Raw genomic sequence first — 22,960 nt, 5'->3', positions numbered from 1 at the left:
GTAATGATGTGAAAATCAAGCTTAGGTTTTAAAGTCCCCAGTCTACAGCATATATTTAAATAGTTACCAGGTGACTGGATGGCATCTGCTAGAGCAATCATTCTTTGCTAAATTAAGAAGTTCTACTCTCATAACTAGGAGGTGCATTAAAGATAACTACACATATTAGCAGAACATTATCTGTAACAAAATATATACATGCTCACGAAGCTCCACGCCAACTACATTAAAATTGAAATAATTATATTTGTAAATACAATTTAATTGGAAAATATTAAGCAATCTCATCAAACAGATCAATTTGTTCAATGCTTTGGCACACATTCACATATAAATTTATTTTAATAGGCTCATCAGGATATAGTTCTATTAAAGCACCTTTACTATAATGAAATAATTATCACCTCATCTTGCAAATTTGAAAATCAAACTGCCCCTTCTAAGGCAAATGCCACAGAATTCTCTGGTTAGGACCCATTACCTGGGATAGCCTGCAGTAATTCTAACACAGATACAAAATACCCTCCACCCAGATGACAACGCTGGTCAGGCTCTTACCCGTTCATTCACTCACTCACTCACTCACTCACTCATTTATGTATTATGTATTTAATTGTCTGTATCTGCATTGAATCTGTGACTCTTTTTGTCAAGGTACATACACAATTAGGCAACCAAAAAGTTATTACGAATTACATTTTTCAGATCTCTTTTCTTCTACTTGTATTTCTCAACACTTGAGGGAGATTTCCTGACCACAGCAACATATTCTGAAAACTCTTTTCTGTCCCACCCATTTTATTCATAAAATACACTTAACTTTTCTCAAATCTTCTCTAAAGGTTCTCTGAGTAATTCTTCTGCAAGCCCTTCCTTTCCAGCTCTCCTTCTTATCTTAATTCCCTATTACGAAATCCCAAAGAACTATCCTCGCAAAGGCAAAAACCTCCAAAGAAGCTGAGTAAAGAGAAATAAATGAAATGACAAGGCCTCTAAACTCTTTTTAAAAATAGGAAAGATAGGGACATTCATTTTTTTTAAAGATTTAGTTATTTATTTTAGAGAGAGAGAGAGCATGAGAGCAGGGGGAGACACAGAGGGAGAGAATCTCAAGAAAGCTCCCCACTGAGCAGGGAGCCCCATGCAGGGCTCAGTCTTGCAACCCTGAGATCATGACCTGAGCCGAAATCAAGAGTCGGATGCTCAACAGACTAAGCCACCCAGGCGCCCCAAAATAGGGACATTCATAATTCAATTACTTTTTGTCCCATTACAATCCATTCAATAAACATTTAGCAACTAGAAATAAGTGCCAAGAGGCAAAAATGAGATAAATATCCATGCTATTAAGGGGCTTCAGTCTAGTGTTGTATATATGTATATGGGGGGAGGAGGTGATTGTTATTAAAATAGTTCCACTTAAATTGTATTAGTATCTGGATGAAGGTAATTACTGTAAAGGAAGAGGAATTGGAAAATTGACAGCATTCTGTAATGTAAGATATGAAAGATGAGCAAAGGAGATACAACCTAGATGATTTGCAGATGCATGGCTCCCTTGTATGACTGGTTGAATAGTGGTGTCAGTTGAAGACACATAAACATGAGAGTGAATCTGGTAAGTTTAATTTTGAAGAAGCAGAGCCGGTAATATCTATTTATATATATATATAAATAGGGGTGGAATTTGATTTTGAATAAAGTGGAAAAGGTTTGGTACAGTCAATGATGGGGTTTATATAAGTTTCTAGAGATAAGGCCTGCATTTTGAATAAAAGTGAATGCCCATTCTTTATGATTTTAACATGCTAATCCTCACATCCTGCTTGCCTGTACTTACTCTTCTTATATACCCCTTACTTAATAGTTTTCCAATTATATTTACTATTTAGGATTATACGTTCCCTCAATACATCCCTCTTCTGACATCAGCTCAGAGTCCTTGAAAATCTGCACTGATGCTTCCCCAGCAATTTCCCTGGTAGCTCATTTTGTTCTATTCTCCAAGTATTCTTAGTTTATGCTTTAATTTCATCTGTACTTTGCCTCTCTTGGAGTTGAGCCCGTGTTTTCAGCCATGACTCCAAGAGATACCAAACAAATGCCGGCCGAGTGAAGCAGCAGCGACCCTGCTCAAACTTTAGGTCAAGTGTACTTCTGATCACACACACACACACACAAGCACGCGCACACACACATACATCTCTTTCTGTAAGTACACAATAATTCCCTCAGCACTTTCTCTTCTAACCTATCCGATGCTATTTTAAATCCATTTCCTCAAAGGAAGCTTCATCCAGTTATATAACTCTTATCCACATGCACTTCTCACAGCCCCACACTTGCTTAGCTAACTCAGTCATTATCACTCTGGTTTATGGTCTACCACCCTTCTGAATCTAGTACCATCCATGTGTTCTAGGGAAAATTACCCTCCATGATCCATAGATAACTGCATTTTCAAGACCCTTCCAGTAAGCCTTCACCCTGTTTTTTCAATCACATTTAACTACATATAATTCCCTGACTGTTCTAGACTCTGGATATTACTACCTTCCTCAGAAATGCTCTTCCTCTTAGATCTTCATCCTTCAGAACTCTTAGCCTTCATGATCTTCTCTAAAGACCCCATAATTCAAATGTCACTCCTTCTGTATCTCATTGCACATTTTACATTACTCTATTATATCTCACAATATGTTTTAATTACCCTTAATATAAAAATATATTTGTATATTAAACCTGTGCTTCTCACATTTATATAGCCACCCCATATCCTTAGCTGAAAAGACTTCTATCATGCCATAGTGCTAACCTAAACAGGTACTCAATACATGTTTGTGAAAAAAAAAAGATTGATCTTAATACAATTTCTTACACATCAAAATTTCCAAATCAAGTTATTAGCTTCTGTTGTTATTTAAAGATTGTATTTATTTATTTGAGAGAGGGAGAAAGAGAGCACAAGCTGGGGGGAGAGGGGCAGAGGCAGAGGGAGAAGCAGACTCCCCACTGAGCAGGGAGCCTGATGTGGGGCTCGATCCCAGGACCCTGATGTGGAGCTCGATCCCAGGACCTGAGCCGAAGGCAGATGCTTAACCAACTGAGCCACCTAGGGGCCCCTATTAACTTCTGTTATATACCCACATTACTAAGTAGGAAGAAAATAAAATTGGCACTAGAATTTAATGAAACCAACCTTAATAGTGAAGCCTCATTTAAAAATTTATTCTAGCTAATTGTCCTAATGACCCAGTCATATAACAATGGTGACATTCATCCATTTATGAAGTGAATTATTTTTTGAGCACCTAGGGTATTCCAGACACTGTGAATATGTCAGAAGCAAAATGACAAACCCGACTGCCACTTAGAAGTTGAAGAAAAAGATGAAAACTCTTACAATTGCCTAAAACTGGAATTAAAACAATGAAATGGGACTGGGAAATACAACTATTATCCCACATGTATTTTGCTTCTGAAAAGAAAGCAGATCCGTTGTTCTGCAAAAGTTAGATAACAGAAAGGAACATATCTTTTTATTTCCTCACTGTTTGTTCCACTCAGAGGGAGAATATGAACCAACCAACACATTGAGCATGAAACCTGCTGCTGTGTGGATTCTATTTTTTTTTTTTTTGAGGCAAACAAGATGATATTGTCATGCTTCTCCTTCCTGCAGGACATCATACCCCTCTTTCTATATCCATCCAGTGAATGCAACACTCAGAAAATAACTGGCCAGAAAGTAGGAACTGGTCTTAAGCACAAGCATGGAAAGAGCCAGAGGAGTAGAACATTTTGAGTACTAGTCTTTTTCACCTAGTGCACTAATTCAATTTATTACAAAAGGAAGTTGGGGTGGAGTAGGAGTGTAGGAGTTCAAGAAGGGGTATCACATGTTGAACTTCAGTAGGGTTGCATTAGGTAAAAGGCTGTCAAACTCAGAAATGGAAATGAAGACTATGTGCAACAATTTGCTCTGCTCTTGTCATGCACATAAGATAGAACCAACAGAGCAAATACTCAAGTGGTTGGTGAGTGAGGTCAAAGGCAATCCATATACTGTATTTGTTTATAAACATCAGGTATAGATCTAGTCCCTTCAAGGAAGAGGCAACAAGCAGCAAGTTAAAGACATCCTGTGCAGGACAGGAGAACAGAGCATAGTGATGAAGACTCAGGAGAAGACCATAAGTCTGACAGTGATCCACCACAAGAATCAGGGATAAGGTGGAAAAGAACGTAATCTCTGTGTCACGGAGAAACCCACATGACAGCACAGGTTAACAGGTGAGCATGGCAGCATGTCAGAGCAAGTGTTTTGAAGATTCCAAGGGAACCAAATACAATGAAGGATTTAAATTTTCTTTGGAGGCAATAAAGAGTAGGAAAAAAAAGAGGGAGAAGACAAAAATATATATATATGAGAAAAGGTCTATAATGAATACAGAAGATGTATTATTTTAATTAGAAAAGAAAAATCCATACAATTAGGAGACTAATAAATTTTATTTTATTTTTTAAAAAGATTTTATTTATTTATTTGACAGAGAGAGAGAGACAGCAAGAGAGGGAACACAAGCAGGGGGAGTGGGAGAGGGAGAAGCAGGCTCCCCACTGAGCAGGGATCCCAATACGGGGCTCGATCCCAGGACCCTGGGATCATGACCTGAGCCGAAGGCAGACATTTAACTGACTGAGCCACCCAGTTGCCCATAGGAGACTAATAAATTTTAAAATCTTGATAAAATGAATGACTTTATTGAGACATACAAGTAGCTCAGACTTAGTCAAGAAGAAATAAAAACCTGAAACTGCCAAGAATATCATTTTCTTCTCTTGTGTATACTGTCCTCTTACATAACCAACCAGGGGCTAAAACAGGTGTGAATCACTGCAAGGAAAGACGCCCTCATCCTATTCCCTCGCCCAGCAGACAAGAGTTCTCTAATGGCATTCCCCACCAAGCCATGCTTAACCACCCGCCATGTGTTATAGACTTGCTTTTGTCTCATCTCTTCCTTGAGTGCTTTGGGAAGAAAAGTATTGTGGTTTGAAGGAGAATTTGGCTTCTCCTGAGCCTCCCTGAACTGTACTAATAGCCCAATCTTGCTGTAAGTTTTTAAGGATGTTCCAGTGCACTCCTCCTCCTTCATTTGTAATTATCTTTCTGAATCCCCTCTTCTCTTCCCTCATCAAGATGTATTAGTTTGCTAGGGCTGCCATACAAGATGCCACCAACAGGGGAGTCTTACACAATAGAAATTTCTTTCATAGTTCTGAAGACTGGAAGTCCAAGATCAAGGTGCTGGCAGGATTGGCATCCTCTGAGTCCTTGCTCCTTGGCTTATAGATAGCGACCTTCTTGCCACATCCTTTGTGTCTCTTTCTGTGTATCCCAACATTTTGCTATAACGACATCAGTCAGATTGGACTAGGTCTACCCAACAGCCTCATTTAACCATAATTACCTCTTTAAAGACCCCATATCCAAATATAGCTATATTCTGAGGTACTAGGGATTAGGACTTCAACATATGAATTTTGAGAAGACACAATTCAGCCCAGTGTATTATAGATGAACATACATGAGTTTAGGCTTCCCAACTGCTTAGCCCATGACGTTACACTGCAGTGTCTATTCCATTTACTCTGCTCTGTATTTGTCTACTTGTGACTATGAGAAAGTTGCTTCTTACCTCTATGGATATCAAATTTCCTCTTTTACTAAATAAAGATTTGACTAGATAAACTTTACGGCGTCCTAAAGCCTTAACAGAATCAAGACCCTAAGTCACTGTGTATAAATCCAGTCAGATGTTACAGTGAGAGGGTATGATGCTGAAGAAGAAAATGTATAAGCTCAAAAGAAGGAGACAGCTAAGTTTCTTCCACAAAAGTGAAAGCCCCATCCCACTTCTCGCCCCGCCCTAAAGGGGCAGGAACCTGGAGAAAAAGGAGGGTGCATCATGCCACAGTCCTGCCTTGGCCTCTGAAGCTCTCAAAGAGGCCTGTCTGTAAGCCATCCCCTGTAGACTTCTCCTTTTTCACACACATATTGAGCACAAGGTGTCATTGATATTTACCTACCTATCTACATAAATATGTGTTAGACCTTCTTACATGTATTTATATAGTTTACAGTATTTATTTGTCAAATGCCATGTTTATTGTCTTACCTTTTTTTCACTTTTAACATCTCTGGAAATGGGATGCCTCCTAAAATCACTTTGGCCCAGCTACAGTCGTGGTGGATCTGTCATTGCTGGGCCACGTGTATAAAAATACTTGAGGGATGTTGTGAAATTTGTACCAAATCCTCAGAGACAATAGTGGATCATCCTTTTAAGATGTGCTATCACTGATGCTCTTGATGTCAAAGAAGGTAATATCTTATGGGAGGAAGAAAAAAAATCCTAAAGTGTTAAAAAACAAATCTCACAATGATGTGAATATGCTTACTGTCACTGAACTGTCCACTTGAAAAGAGTAAAAATACTAAATTTTATGTCATGTATACTTCCCCACAATAAAAAATACAATACAATAAATCAGAAGACTCAGATTCTAAATATGAAGGCATTTATGAAACATACTAACGAGTTTATTTCACTTTCTTCTTTTCATAGACATACAAGAGTAGTATGTGATAAAAAGCTGTGTCTAAATCAGACTAAATAACATCTTCTCGTAAATATAGAATAAAAATGCTCAAAGATAAAAAAGCATTGTGTCAGTTACTTGGAAGATTTGTTTTCTTCTAGAGGTATATGAAATACTGAGGTGTCTTACAATCAATACATCTTAAATTCAATTAGATATGCTATTTAATGAGGTCCTACTATGTGTCGGGCACTGTGGTAAGAACTGAGAATACAGAGTGAAAATGGGTCATGCCTTTAGTACATGTAGTTACCAAAAAATATAGTAAGAAAAATAATTAAATGAAAGATGGTGCTAAAAGAGGGAAATGTATATGCTCTTGGGGCACATCTCAGCAGGATCTAATCTCATCTGGGCCATCATGGAAACCCTCTTTGGAGAAATGATACCTCAGCTAAGACAGAGGATGAGAAGCAGGTAACCAAGAGTGAGGAAAGAATGACCCCCGTTGAAAGGAGGGGCTTGGGCACAGGCCTGAAAGTAAGGATGAGCATGGTTAACTGGTAGAACTCGAAGTCCAGCATAAGTGAAGGAGACTGAGTGGCTAATAAACAACGGAAATTTATTTCTCACAGTTCTAGAGGCTGGAAGTCCAAGATCAAGGCACCAGCAGATTCAATGTCTGTTGAAGACCTGCTTCTTATATGACCAGCTATCTTTTTGCTGTAAATTCACATGGTGGAAAGGGCAAGGGTCTCTTTTATAAGGGCACTAATCCCATCTACAAGGATTCCACCCTCGTGACCTAATCACCTCCCAAAAGCCCCCACCTCCTAAATCATCATCTTAGGGGTTAGGTATTTAACATATGAATTTTGGAAGGACAGAAACAGTCAGTCCATTACAAACATTACTTCTGACTGGGTCTGCGAGTGCGTTTCTGGATGAAATTCACATCTGAATTGATAGGCAGAGCAAAGCAGATCACCCTCCCTAGTGTGAGTGGTGCTCATTGAAGCCTGAATAGAATAAAAGGCTGAATAAGAAGGAATGTTTTCTGCTTGACTGTCTTTGAGCTGGGACATAGATCTTCTGCCTTTGGACTCAGACACAGATTATAATTTACACTACTTGTTCTCTTGGTTCTCCAGCTTGCTGACTGCAGATATTGGGTTTACTTCTCAGTCTTTATAGTTGCATAAGGCAACTCCTTATAGTAAATATATATGTGTAACATATATGTATATATACATGTGTGTATATATACATATGTGTTTGTATACACATGTGTATATATATACATATATGTTTGTAATATACACACACACATATATCTTGTTTGTTCTGTTTTCTAGGGAAGCCAGGCTACTTCAAAAGCTACCAGAACAGTCCCAGGCATTGTATTAAGGTCTTCACATTGAGTTCAATTAGCCTGGTAAGCAGCTATAACATAAGCACTATTCCTATCTCCATTTTGCAGTTAAATAGAAAATGAAGCCCAGAAAGATCAGCCAGATTTCCTCAGGTCAGCTATGTATTCAACTTCCTGAAAACCACATGGCATATTTATCTATTTTACAAACTCTGATGTAGTACATATGCCAAACATGATTCTAAATGTTCTCCAAACAGTGCTCACTTAATCCTCCCAGCAACCCTGTGCAGCAGACACGGGGATGCTGAGTAACTTATTGAGCAAGGCATAGAATGGAGTTTCAAACCCTGATCATCCAACTCCAGAATTCTGAGCCTCAACACTTGTCCCAGCCATCAGAAGCCAGACTAGCCAACAATTTGTATTCTGTGAATTCTCAGTTTTGTGCCCTTTGTTGAATCATGTCATCAAAATCACACTCTGAGCCTAAATTTTCTCATCTGTAAAATGGCAACTACAGATGATGCTGTGAAAAGCAAATGAGATGATACGTATTTCTTTATTATTGTAGTCATCAGGGCAGTCATCCTCAGTCCTTCCATCGCTTTGTAACTGTTACTGTTATTGCTAATGATTTATGTTTGTTATACGCTATGTTATCATTAATTGGATGATTAACCCTCACAACTCTGGATGCTTCGTTAAAACTATTGCACACTGTCATCATCTTAAGAGGCTCCGTGTAAATGAAGATTTATCACCTATTGCTTATTTGGCAGCCTTGGCTTTGCCTGAGGTCTCAACAAGAACAAAGAAGGAGGGAAGGACAGAGGATCAGGGTGAAGAGCCAAGAGACAGAGGGATGGCTTGGAAATCCATTCTAAGTCGGAGATCTCTCTCAAGAGGTAGAGCCAAGGTTTACATTGCCACCACCCCACATCCAAGAACGGAGGCCATTATCTTCCATTCTGTCTTGGAGTTTGGAATAAGTGCCAAAGGCAGTCCAAATGGGCCCAGTGCCCCCATCTAAATCTTTTCTTTGAGAATGGTACAATCCAAGTAGAACATCCAAGCAGGGATATAAATGAAGCCACAGTGAGCATTTAAACATCAATCACTATCCATGTTCACCACCAATTAAGCATAATCAGTGAGGTAAAATCTCCCCATCTCACCTGTAGCTTCAGAGTATTTGGGCTGTTTGATTGACTGACTTCTTACCTGAGTTTGTGCTCAGCCCTGGGTCCTTTTATCAGCTCTGCTTCCTTTCCCCCACACTCCTATGCCTCTGGGAAAACTTTGGGGTATTTTTCTAGCTAAAGTCAAAACCTCAGTTGGCTGCATGCAACACTTTTTTTTTTTTTTCTCATCAGCTCCCACTCCAAAATGCTTTAATCCAAAAAAAATGTGAGTTGCCATAGTGACTCCTATTGTAGTTGCTAGAAGCTTTTACAAGATGCAGTCATGCTCTTATTATATTTCAGTTTTTTAAATTTCCAGCAACAACAACAACAAAGGAAAGCTTCATTTGCTAGAATAGGAAGTGGAGTGCTTAGCAATGTGCAAGCAAAATGAAAAAGAGCTGAGGAGCGGGTATCATGGGGCCCCTGCAAGACCCCCAGGGAAGGGAGAGCCTTCAATGCTGACTGCAGAGTGAGGCATTTCTAAAGGAGCAGATGCTAATACAGAACACAGATCCTCCTGTTCTCTCTATCTTAAAAGATCGTCTCGATTTCCAGAGGTCTAAATAAACGACTGAATAAGTCAGCCAAAGGAAATCTCTGATGTGTACTTGAAAGACCAGGGGTCGGCAAACTATGGCCCACATGCCAAATAAGCCCTGCCACCTGTTTTTTAAATAAACACAGGCACATAGGCACAGCCATTCCTTTATGTATGGCCTACAGTAGCTTTCACACTACAGTAGCAGAGTTGAGTAGCTGTGCAGAGACATTATCACCCATAAGCATAAAACATTTACTATATTGCCCTTTGTGACAAAGTTGGCTGATCCCTGCTACAGGGCTGGGAAGCTGTAAAAGAGTTAAGGGAGAGGGAGGGTGGCCAAGCACATTTTGGAATCCCATTTGGATATCCACCTGGTTTTCCCTAAAACCTTCTTTACATTCAGATTTAGAGCTCTAAAACATGGGAGGAAGTCAGCTTCCCTCCTGCGTTCGAGCACGTCCTCTGAGGAGCAGATGCCAAGATAGGGTTAGACCACAAAAGATTTGCTGGAGAATAACCCTGTGAGGGGCAGAGCAGGGGAAGCTGGAGGAGGCAGGGGAAGGCTTTGGAGCAGGCTGCAGGTGTGACTCCAGCTGAAGGAGAGGGAAAGCAAGGAGGGTCGGGAGGAAGAGTCTCACACTGGCTACCCAGCTCTAAAGGTTTCAGCCAAGCCTCCAGAGTCTGCAGGCCCGAGTTACCCATAAGAGGAGTCCTGCCCTTGCAGGAATGGACTTGCCTTAGCGCCAGAGACAAGGGTTGGGAAGGCAGCAGCGAGACCTCCAGCACTTACGCTTCACACGGAAGATCCAAGTGGAGCATTTGCGTGACCCTCATCCCCCCGCCTCCAACCCACTACTTCAAATTTAACTTACATCCAACCTGCTCATGACTGTTGAGAGGCTGATGTAAGCGCAGAGCGCTGCGCTGAGTACTGTAATGGGGAGGGAGAGAACAAAGCATAGAAAATTCACTAAGAAGTTCAAAGCAGGGTGAAGATAACTTTGGAATTGTTGATGGAGGAACAATGACCTCTGACTTTTCCCTGCGATTGTTTGTTAGGCTCTCAGACCACACGTAAAGCTGGAAGACTGTCCTCACGACTTTGTTCTGAGCCATCTGACTAGACAGCCCGCAGAAGGGCTTATGGTATGTTGGTTCTCAAGCTCCTGCCCCATGGGGCTTCCTCTCTGAGCACTGTCTAGAGAGATGGCCCACTGATGGAGAGCAGATATTCTACACATGAAGTGGGACAGATGTCAAACTGCTTTCAAGTTTCCAGCTATTATTCCTGCTTTACAATGGAAACAGGCAGGGATGAAAAGGGATTTCAGAAAGATGAATTCATATATTATTTCACACAGTGCAAAGGTTTGCATCCTTTCTTTCTTTTCTTTCTTCCTCTGTCCGACCTCCTTGTGTTAAAATCTGACTGAGGAGTCACTATGGTCACTAACTGATAAATATCATAGCCCAGCATCACTCCAAGAGTGCCAAAATATTGTTAACTAAATATGGGAATGAATTGGGGTTGATATTGATCACGCATGTTTTCTCTCTGTCCCAGCAACTTGAAAGGATGACCCAGAATCTCAAGAACCTATTGGCTATTGCCTTAAAAAGCAGAATTCTTCTAGAATAGCACTTGAGTTTCAGAATTAAAAGACACCTTTCTTCCAGGAAGGAAAATCAACAGGTCAGCCTTCTCCTTCCATTGTGTTCTTACCAATACGTTAAAAATCAAACCAACAGACCCAGATATTTGTTCATCTGGAAACTATGTCACCCATTCTCATGCCCTTGTTCCTCACTGCCATGTAACAAAGCACTGCCACCCTTGTCCCGTTCAATTCTAATTGGTATTAGGAAGGAAATAGGAAAAGGGCAAATAGCTTTCTGCTGCTCCCCAAAAGTTAAAAGCTGGTAGCTTTCAGGGTATCCCACCATGATTCTCTTTCCTTAGTAACAACTTTCTTAATGACAGCTTGCTGGTAGAAATTCTTGCTAATACTGCAGAAAGAAAGACACCCAAATGTCCAAACTTTCGTTTATCATCCATTATACAAAAAGCAGTAAGAACTATATTAATAAGCATCATATTCACAGATATATTTTTCAGGTCAATCATTCATACCTTATGTAAGACCCAGAACTTACTGATGATAGTAATTTTGTAAAAATGTATTCTGAAGTTGAGCCTCCCACGATCTCACCACCCACAGCACCCATTCCAGGAAGAGCAAGGGTGTGGAACTCAAATTTACTGGAGATTAATCAAACAGGAATAATTTTAAAAGATCATAATTAAAGTTAATAAATGATTACAGCTGTCAATATATAAAGAACTCTATCCTTAATAGATTTGTTCTTCTTTCTTCAGTCCTACCTATCATAGAACAAAATACAAATCTGTGCACACATATATATAATACTTATTATATACATATGTACACACACACACACATATATAGAGAGAGAGAGATGTATTTATAGATGTTACTATCAATAAGAAAGTTATCGATTAAGGAAAAATCAAAAGATATTTCCCCTGTGCTGAAACCTACTTCATTTGAGTTCAGTGGTTTCCAAACATTTTAGTGCCACATGCCCTTTAATAGTTTTTTTCTATGTGTCCCATGTTTTGAAATAGTCCATCAAATAACTAGACCTAATTAAATATAAATTCATGCTCTCCATTTCTATTAATCAAGGAACATGTAAGTGTTCATCAGAGCTTCCTCATAGCTTACAATAGTTACCTCATCACCATGAGTTGATATAATTTTAGCTTGAGGACAAAAGACGTGGTTTCAGCCAGCAGCTAGAGCAGCTTTATTGTCAGTAGATATAGAGTTGTTTTAAAAAAATAATGAACATCGCCTGCGAGTCTCCATTACTAACTTCACAAATCCTCAAAGAGCTAGAGACATTGTCGAGAAATGTTGCTCTGAAACAACAGAGCTCTTTCTCAACCTTTTCCACACCCCAGTATTGCAGAGATACAACCCACTCTTATAGGTAACTATTGATTACAGTGACAGATTCTATCCATGCTGCCCCATAGGCAAGAATGTGCTAGAATCTGGGAGAGAAAGTGGGGCCTGTTGAGAGGAGAGAGTGTGTAAGTTGAAGAAAGTGTCACAGGTGACTTTGATTCAACCTTCATTTCATCTCCTTGGTTGAAAATGACTGCTGGAAGTTATATAATTCCTGAATAGAAAGGGAATTTATTCAGTTATGAAACTTAAACCCTTTTCTATGAACCTGAGATGTAGCTGGATTACTAGGGAGATTCTCATGATCTGAAAAATTTTCATTAGTTCCTCTGAACTTTGGAACAGGCAAGTCATACCTTCAGGCACTCCTAAGGTCCAATCACTCTGAGAAGAATACAGTGTGACTCCAGAATTCCTAAAGACTGAGTCTGGTGGGTAGAACATCCATTACATGACGAGCACTCAAAGATTACCCAACACTCTCAAAAAATACAGGGAGGGGGGCTTTCAGGGACTGTGGCCAAATTTCACCGCAAATTCCTCCGCATGCTCCTTTCATTCCAGCTCCTGGGTGGCCTTTTGCTTTGGAGGAAGCTACTTTGAATTTCAGATGCTAAGATAAAACAGCATGAGGATACACACTGAATGTGGGAGGCAAAGCTTATTGTCCCCTTCCCTGTGATTATGAAAAATGCCTCCCACACTCCCAAACTTAACATTCCAAATGAAACAATAAACCTAAAATCCACCAATCTATTTTGGAAATGGTAGTCTTAGATCTGCATGAAGTTGATTTTTATTGAACTTTGATAATCTGCCAGTGTGTTCATCATATTTTCCAGGGAGCTTATTATTAGCTGTACTCAAAGCACATGGACACCTTGAATACATTAGAGTAATCCCCATAGCTTTATCTTTCAAAAGATTTTGAGCTAGAGCTTTGGCTAATTTTATTTTCCAGTGGAAGTCCAACCCTGCCAAGGATTCAAAATTGGAAGCATTCCCAAAACCAAGCCTATTTATTTTCAATACATTATCTTCCTCCTTAGAGTATTGCCAAACCGAAGAATTGTGCAATTTTTAAGCTTGTAGATTATGAAGTTAGCTCCAGGTAGTCGATAATTTGTATTCATGGAGTTAAGAAAGCTACAGCACAGAAGAAGCCTAAGACATAAATAGAAGGTAGCATAAACAACTGATTTCCAAATTGAACAAGGAGGTAAGTTATATCTAAATAACAGAAGGGGAATAGCCTATATCCACCAGACTTCTTTTTTTTTACATTGGAATTCCCTGCATAGACAGCATAATTACACAGAAATGTCCTAGAATAATAGACTCACTCAACAGAATACATCGGGCATCCAAGCTTCATTACTCTGAGACTGTTTCTCACATGAGAGAATGAAGACATGGAATGGCTAAATGCGTATTTCAGGTCACACCATGGTAGACCCAGGCTTTTGGGGCTGAGTTTCTTTCCATTACAATACCTAATTCCATCTGAAGATCCAAAAATGCATTTGATTCTTCATCAAAAGTTACAGGAGTGGACTGAGGAGTAGTAATTCTGGCTGTGGAGGCCACTGAAGAACATAGCAAGTAATGATACAGGAAAGACGAAGTGTTTACTGTACGTGCTGTGGTTGTGCTGTTAGGTGGATGTCAAACTCCTTAGTGCGGGAAACTTCTGGAACTAAAGCTCATTACAGCAAAATATCAATTATTAGCTGTCAATAGAAGATTGACTGCATGTGTTATGTTATACAATAAAAATGACATTGGCTACTCTGCGCCTGCCTGGAAGCTATTCCTCAACTTTGGAGAGACAGAATTGAGAAGAGCCTTCTCCAAAATCAGACATTTTCAATGTAGTGTGAAGTTCTCTACACGGTTACATTTTGGAGATACAGTAAAATCTTATGAAGTTTGGTTCATTTCTCGACATGTGACATAAATAAACTTAATTCCAATGTTAGTACAATTGTATCTGAGCTCCTGACAATCCTCTAATGACTGATGCCTCATTAAAATATTGAAAGAATAGGGGCGCCGGGGTGGCTCAGTCGGTTAAGTAGCTGACTCCTGATTTCAGCTCAGGTCATGATCTCAGGATTGTGGGGTCGAGCCCCACATCGGCCTACGTCAGGCCTCACATTGGCTCTGTGCTGAGTGCAGAGTCTGCTTGAGATTCTCTCCTCCTCCATTTCCCTGCCCCTCTGCTCCTCCCTGTGTGCTCTCTCTCTCTCTCCCCCTCTAAAATAAATCAATAAATAAAATCTTTAAAAAATACATATAGGAAGAAAAAACTCCTAGCACTCTTAGAAGAGACTAGCACCTCCTATATTGTATTGAAATTGAGTTTTATTAGAATATATTCCCTATGAGTTCCCTGAGGACCCTAACAATATCTTATTTACAGACTTTAACATTGAAACTCAAAAACATCAGATCCCTATAATATTTAGTAAAATGATTTTTATTCAATTGAACTGAATATAATCATTTTTTTCTAAATGCAGAGGATTGGATATAGATTAGATGTTCGCATTTCAATGCAGAAATTGTCAGAAAAGTAAATCAAAACGGGATCCGTTGCTATTTTCTGAGGACAGCGATGGCTCATGTGGAAGAGTTAACTAAACCTCTCCCCAAATTACCAGAGTGTAGAAATGACATTGAGAAGTGTCACAGATTACATTTCCCAGCCTCAACTGCAGATAAATGGGAACATATGACTAATCCTTATTGGATTACTAAAGCGGTGAGAAATAGCTTCCCTCGTGTTGAGCTAGACCACAAAATATCACTGTGCCTACCAATTCTGTTTATGAAACTTCATACACAAACATTGTTTTCTCCTGGATACCCTGAACCAGTAGAGTTAACAACCTGTCACTCAGGAGTTGAAATACTGCTTTTGAAGTACTGTATTTATGCAACAGGATTTGCTACTTTCGGCAGAATCCATTATCAAAGTGACTCTGTTGACTTTTATTGCTGGTGGCAGATTTTTGAAGTGTTTATTCAAATCTTTATAAAAACATTGTTATTTTTTCCTCTCCAGTCAAATAAAGGTAGATATCCTTTGACTTTCCTCCCTCCCCCTCTACTCATTCTCCTTCTGCCATCTCCTTCTACTTAGACCCTCTATATACTTAGAGGTGTTGTTTTTTTTTTTCCTCACCAAAAAGCTTAATTTTTAACTGCATTTTTATAATAATAAAATCAGCACTTTTTCCATACCTGATACATTGTTGACAATTGAACAAGTAGGTATTAGCTTGGATGTGATTTATGATTATGTCGCATTCTCTACTGCCTTTAAAACATAGGGAACTCAGACCTGTCAGTGACATCAACTATTAGAAAATATTACTGTGGTGCTGATCCTTTAATGAGACAGTAAATAGAGTAAGTCTTTGATGTTATAAAGATGTACAAATCAAATTTCCTTTGTACATATTCAGCACAAGTTCAGATTTATGCCTTTAATAAAGCACAGCAGTGATCTGGTTGCATATCTGAGAACTGACAATGTGCAGTAGAATTTTCCCTGTGGGTGCCATTTGTCTGCAAGCCATAAAAGTAGAAGGCTACATGGTCCCAATAGAGTAAAAACATTTTCCAAAATCCTGCTGGGTAAGTCAACAGTGAAATGGACTTCTAATGAGGAACTGGGTAGTTAAAAACTCTGGAATCACTCGGTAATCATTTCTATCTGCAAACATTTGTTGTTGGCTAAGTACTATCATACTTCAAGAAATGGTAATATCTTTACTATTTGAATGAAATTTGGCTCCACTTATATTCTGGAATTCTATCTGGCAAAGACTTCCCACATAGCCCTTCTAATCAATGAACTATGCCCAGTACCTACATCTGTAATACTACCAGTGGGATGTAAGGCCCCAAACTCCTCAAGGTAGATTATAAGCTCCTTTGTGATTTAGGTAAGTGTGGTTTTCTAGCTCTTTCTCTCATTCTGCCACGCTTCCCCACAATCACCCCCACTTCAGCACGCATACACATGCACACACCTTCTACTCCCCAGTCGTATGAGCTGTTGGTACTTATTGCATATATTCTTATATACACCTACTTTAGTTCTCAGCTTGAATAGCATTTCTTCCAGAAAGCCGTCTCTCATAGGTTTAATTCCCTGAGAAGAATGATACAGAGATTATCCCACCAGGGGATTTTTAAGGAACTCTCAGGATCCATACCTGTGGGAATAAAAAGAAGAAAAGAAGATTGGACAGAAGTATAGCTGTGAAATTTCAACAGAAACCTGAGCTGACTCCAGGGGAAATTATGAAGCTGACCCATAAGTGCAGTCCCAAAGTGGGGAGAGAGGTTCAGGAATTTACACCCCATGTGAGTCAGGCACTGGGGGCAGAGTGCCCAAAGAAGGAAGAATAACCATGAGCGAGGGCACACTCATCAGTCAAGGCAGTATATGAAGGGAGCCTCGAGCTGCAGGTCTTCTGCCGGGAGGACTCTCAGCAATTGAGGGGATCAGTGATTCCTTCCGGAAAGGTGACCGGGACAGACGTCCCAACACCTACTATAGCCCACCTCTTGCTTCACTCTGATCCACTTCTTTGTAAAACCTGAAAATACTTCATATCAAAATTCACAAGATGCAACGACATCACTCTGTAGAGAGAACTGTATAGCCTTAAGCAAAGGAGCTAAGAATCCCTCACAAGAAGTGAGAAGAAAGTAATTTCAAAGAAAGAGAAGATATTAACAAAATGGAAAACAAATACACAATAGAGAGGGTCACAAGAAACTGAAAAGACTATCGAAATTAATAGGCTGATAGAGAAAGAGAGAAAGGTAGCCATTTTAGTCGTGAAAAAGCATGGCATCATTATAGATTCCACAGACAAAAATTTTTAATTTGTATAAAATAAATTCTTAAGACATTTTAATGTTAAATTAATGAGGTCAGTAATGTAAAACTTTCCACCGCAAAAACTCCGGTCCAGATTGTCTCAGTGCTGTGTTCTACTAAACTTTTAAGGAAAGATCATTCTAATTGCACACAAGCTCTCCCAAAGTGTTGAAAAAGTGTTTTAATTCTCAACTGATTCAACTGATTTTAAGAATTGGTATTGCCTGGTCCCCACAATGTCAGTGAAAGAGAAGGAAGTTAGAGGCCAATCTTACTCATAAATATAAATAGAAAACATTCTAAAGTATTAGCAACTCAGAAACAGCAATATATGAAAAGAATACTATATCATGCAAAGTTGGGTTTATATGCAAATTCCTGATTTGGTTTAACATTTAAAAATTAATTTAAGTTTGTTAAGTCAAATTACCAGCAGACATATAATGCAGAACTTCTAAACTAATTCAAGCAAATAAGAGAATTTTTAAAATCTTGATAAATCCAAGAAGACAGGAAAAGATGGAGGGAGGGGAAAGCACTGGAGAAAAAGAACACAAAATAAGATTGTAGAAATCATTTCAAATATAGCAGCAATCATTACACATACAAATGCACTAACTTGCCAGGTAAAACAGTTTGTCAGATTAGAAAAAAATAAGACCCAGAAGTACTAGCACATTATTTAAATACATGGAAGTAACAACAGTAAGAACTGAAAAATAAAAGGTGTTGCCACTGAGGAGCTGCATTAGGACAAAGGAGCAGCGGAGCTAGGACTTTTCTTCTGATTTAAAATTTTTAAATATTAGAAATCTATACGTCACTACTAGTATTTATCAAGAACTAGGTCTCATCTATTTCCAAATATTCCAATGATTTTTCTCATCTTAAAAGTTTGCTTAAAACTTTTTTGCGTATCTGATTTTTAATGAGTTTGAGTTTTGGTTCTTCTGTATTGGCTTGTAACCATGAAAACAAATTTTGTGCCAAGGAGTTTTAGAACAAGTAAAGTTAGATTCTAGCTCCCAGCAGTTTTTGAAATGAGATTGTCTGTGATGGATCGTTGTCTAAAAAATGAGCTTTCCTTATTTGCTGACCAGGATCATAGCATGTCAAAGACACCCAAAGAATTCTGGAATTTCTGAGACTCAAGCAAAAATAAGTCAAATGTCTCAGTTTAAGCCCAGTGGTAATCACCAAGGCTTACATTTGTGTGAGTGCCTATAAATTGATTGGTGTAGTTAAGTGCGTGTAAGAAACTTTCCAAGAAATAAGATCTAGAATGAGAATCTGAGCAGAGCAGGGATTATGTATAAAATATATAAACTTACCAGTAATTTTTCCTGAATTGTGTGGAATTGGTGTATATGTGTCAGAGGCACCAAATGATTTGAGGAATCAACTTTCATATTCTCTTTATTTAAGAAAAAAAAAGTTCAGTGTTTCTATCAATAGAAAAGACATTAAAGATGAAAGAAGATAAACTATTTTAAACAATAATAAATAGTGAACACTTCTATAATGTTTGCTATATGCCATATCCTCCAATCTAAGTGATTTTTACACATTAATTCATTAAATCTTCACAACCTACGAGAGAGTTGCTAAAATTATACTCACTTCAGAAATGAGGACATGAGAGGGAGAGGTTAATAACTTTTCCAAAGTCATCCAGGTCAGAGGTAGAGCCAGGTTTGAACACAGACATATGGTTGCATCATTCGTGCTCTGAACCACTCGGAGAGAAAGATCACACATATAGATTATGGAAAGTTGGGAAAGTGGAGGAAAAAGTCACCCACAACCTCTTCATTCTTATGTAACTACTGCATATTGTATAGTTTCTTGACACCTTTTCGATATTCATGATTTTGTATCATGATTATTATGGGACATGTTCTGTACTTGGGCTTCATTAATTAACATACTGTAACCATTCTTTCCAGGTTTTAGAATAATCATTATAATATAATTTATGTCTTCATATTATCCAATCCTGCAGATAGAGTGATTCACTTAACTGCTCTATTATTGGACATTAGACTGCTCCACTATTTTCCTTTGTATGTGTATATAACCCTATCCTCAGCATCTTCATGAACACGGCTTTTACCATGCTTCTAATTATTTCCTTAGGAAACATATCCAGAAGTGGAATGATCGAGTAATCAAGAGTGAGTTTTATAATCCACTTCTTTTCTTTAAAACATCTAAAATGCTTCTATTTTTCCCAAGCATTGTGTGGTTACTAGGTTGTGAGTCCTTAAAATTGGTCAAATACTAAACCCAACCCTTGCAATTGCTTCCTGTCAGTTACCTGTTACTCCTACCAGGGGCTAACAGATTAGAAACCCTAATTTGTAGCCTTATTGAAAATCACTAATCTTTCTTTTTTAAGCTGGCAACAATGTTATCTAGGTTCTTTATTTGGCACACAAAATTTTATACAGAAAACTACAATTTCTGCCAGCATAACAGAGTCCTTTTGTTTTGCCAAAGGAAGATTGAAACTGATGATTTTCATAGTTGAAGTAGATTCTATGGAGATGAAGCAGATTCATGGAGACGTTTCCTTCTAACAGCAGGATCGAGCAAAGCTGCCATGAAACTGTACCCATTGTAATTGTACTTGCTCTGCCCTAAAAGCTGACAAGTAAAGCTCCAGAGAGCTAAGCATTTCAACTTCTTTTTTTTTTTTTAAATGTGCTGAATTACTGAATCAACACAAACACACATAATAACCTTTTTGTTCTGGGTCCAGTATTTTGTAAAATTATAGAGAAGACAATTTTGGAACTGAAAAAGAACTTAAAAATATTCATCTGTTCAATTCCTTATTTTATAGATGAAGAACATGAGGCCCAGAAAGTTGAACATACCTTTTTTAGACATCACAGAGAATTAATGGCAAAGTCAGACTGGAACTGAATGTCCTCACTCCTACTTCCTCTTTCTCTACTTTTAAGATTTGAGAATTGGTACCATCGAAGTCCAGGAAGACCTAATTCTACAAAAAGTAGGGCCCTGCAATCATAGGAATCAGGCTCAATCTTATATCGAGAATGTATGATATTAAAAAAAATTTTCAGTAAATGCAGGTCAATAAACTTGTTGATGTATCTTGGTTATCACATGGTGAAGGGCATATGGCCATGATATTAATTAATTTAGGTCACAGAATTTATGATGATCACAATGACCCACTGTACAGTGAGATAATTGGTCTTCCTGAAATATGTAAGATAGAGCCTATGATGAAAGGATTTTTAAGTAATTATTATATTCCCAAAAGAATAATTCACTAACATAGGCATAGGCTGAATCTCAATTTTTAATTACTACAAGTTAGGCAATATTATTACAGGTGAAGAGCTGTCTGAAAGTTTAGAGAGGCTGCACCATTGCCAGACAACAGTGCTACTGAGAGTAGTCTTTAAACCAGTAACATCAGCTTCACCTGGGAGCTTGTTAAAAACACAGAATCAGCCTCACCTAAGCCCATCTGCAAATAGAGTCCAAGGATCTGTGTTTTAACAAGCTCTCCAGGTGATTCCTATGCATGTTAAAGTTTAAGAAGCATCGTTCTAATAGCAACATTCTCAACCTTTTTGCACATGGAGATGGCATGGGGAACTTTTAAAAATAGTTATGCCTGAGTCCCATTCCAGATAGCCTTCAGCCTACCCAGCTCCCCTAAGGTTTAGAATAGGGGTATCCAAAGTGAGTGAATACAATACAACCATTAGAATATAGACATAAATATCAGAACTTCTATTTTTATTTCTTTTAAATTTCGATGTTTTAAGATTTATTTTTGCTTGTGCTTACGCTCTTCATAGCATTAATATAGTAACACATGCATAAAATTTATAAATATTATTATAAATACAGATGATGCCTTTCTTTAATTATCATACTTCATAACATGAACTTGATTGAGTGTGCATGAAAATCACCTGGGAAGCTTATTAAACTACAGATTCCCGGGGCCTACCTGCCAGAGATAAATTCAGTTAGCCCGAGTTTGTGCCCAGGCATCTACACTACAAGACATACCCCAGATGATTCTTACATAAATGCTCCATAGACCACTGTTTAAGAAACATTCATTTAGAACCACATCCTATTTCAGTTACAGCAAAAATAGAGCTGTCTGGGAAGGCAGAACACCCATTCAGGACCTCCAAGGGTGGTAGTACCTCAGGGGGATAATCATGGTCAAAGGCACAAACCTCATCTATGAAGAACAGTAGCACACTCTCATCAGTTTCCTGGGGCTAACCCTGGTTACAAAGACAGCTGTGTAATCATGAATATCAATGGATAGCTTTATAACGAGAAATATAACTTTTAGTCAGACCATGGTGGACCTTATTGGTTGGTACTGCAGTATGGTACTGTAGAAAACCAATGGAATGTAAAATTATAATAATAAATTTGCTTCTTTAGCTTAGAATCAGAGTAAGGAGAAATAATTATAACAAAGTTTTAAGAGTTGTTGCCCTCAAAATATGACACATGGTATACTGCCAAAAGGAGAGGAAGAATTAGACCAAATATAAATCTAAATGATATAAACACACCAATTTAAAGATAAATATTGTCAAGTTGTGCTAAACAAACCAACTGTAGGTTTCCTACAAGAAATATACTTACAAATATGTTAAGAGTAAAAAGATATAAAAAGAGGTACATGTTAACAGTAATCAAAAGAAAGCTGGAGTGGCTATATTAATACCTGATTATATATTTTGGATATTAACCCCTTATCTAATATGTGATTTGCAAATGTTTTCCCCTATTTTGTAAGTTGCCTTTTCTTTGGTCATTTTGTTTTGTTTTGGTTGATTGGTTTTTTACTGTGCATAGCTTTGTAGTTTGATGTAGTCCCATATGTTGTTGTTGTTTTAAGATTAATAATATTGGTAAATCCTTAACTAGTCTTATCAAAAAAGAGAGACAGGTTGGGGGTATGACAAAAATTTAAATATCTAGAATTGAAGAGGAGACATCACTACAGAAGCTAGAGAAATCAAAAAGATAATAAGGGAATATTATAAACAGCTATATACCAATAAATTTGACAACTTAAGTGAAATAAACAAATACCTTGAAAATTACCAGCTGCCAACGCTTTCTCAAGAAGAAATAGACAACTTGAATAGCTCTATAGCTATTGAAGAAAATAATTGTGTACTTACAAATCTTTCCACAAAGAAAACTCAGGGCTTAGATGGCTTCACTGGGGAACACTACCAACACTTAAGGAAGAAAAAAAAAAAATCCCAATTCTACACAAAATGCTCCAGAAAATAGAGAAGAAAACACTTCACAAAACATTTCACAAGGCCATCATTA

At 38.2% G+C, this 22,960-nt stretch overlaps 1 protein-coding gene across 3 annotated transcripts in view; it reads left to right on the top strand.

Moving 5' to 3' along the window:
• The window catches only part of EMCN (endomucin), a 131,748-nt gene extending 108,788 nt beyond the window's left edge, over positions 1-22,960 (top strand). For 2 of the 3 annotated variants that reach the window (XM_045880686.3, XM_064584857.1), the window contains exon 12: positions 1-22,960. This exon is cut by the window's left edge and continues 14,911 nt beyond it. The gene's annotated coding sequence lies outside the window, so the exon portion shown is untranslated. The other variant, XR_010409480.1, reaches the window with a different exon arrangement.

The sequence above is a fragment of the Mirounga angustirostris genome, unplaced genomic scaffold (genome assembly GCF_029215605.1).
Source record: "Mirounga angustirostris isolate CCGP_5_RB_7025 unplaced genomic scaffold, mMirAng1.0.hap1 SCAF_2, whole genome shotgun sequence".
Classification (NCBI taxonomy): domain Eukaryota; kingdom Metazoa; phylum Chordata; class Mammalia; order Carnivora; family Phocidae; genus Mirounga; species Mirounga angustirostris.
This window is presented reverse-complemented; position numbering and strand designations above follow the sequence as displayed.